The sequence below is a fragment of the Pteropus alecto genome, unplaced genomic scaffold (genome assembly GCF_000325575.1).
Source record: "Pteropus alecto unplaced genomic scaffold, ASM32557v1 scaffold75, whole genome shotgun sequence".
In the NCBI taxonomy this organism is placed as follows: domain Eukaryota; kingdom Metazoa; phylum Chordata; class Mammalia; order Chiroptera; family Pteropodidae; genus Pteropus; species Pteropus alecto.
The window spans coordinates 24110335-24110711 of record NW_006440638.1 but is presented as its reverse complement, the minus strand read 5'-3'; positions in this window follow the sequence as shown (position 1 = coordinate 24110711).

The window sequence follows — 377 nt, the reverse complement described above, 5'->3', positions numbered from 1 at the left end:
TCCCATCCCCACCCCACTCCGCCCGCGTGAGACCCCTGCCGCCGCCGCTGCCGCTGCGAGCCCCGGCTTCTTCCTGACTTTTGCCTCTTCACCCTCTCTTCCTTCTGGAAAATTGCGAGGCGGGGGAGGGGGTCGCGTCACCTCTAGGCTCGGCAGCACCTGACCCTGCCGCCCCTGACCCAGACTGGGCGCGGACAGAATTTCCTTCTTTTTTCTAGCTGAATAATATTCCTAGATAGATAGATGATAGATAGATAGATGATAGATAGATAGATAGATAGATAGATAGATAGATAGATAGACACATACATAAATACATACATACATACATACATACATACCTACATACATACATATCTATATCTATCGATCTGTAG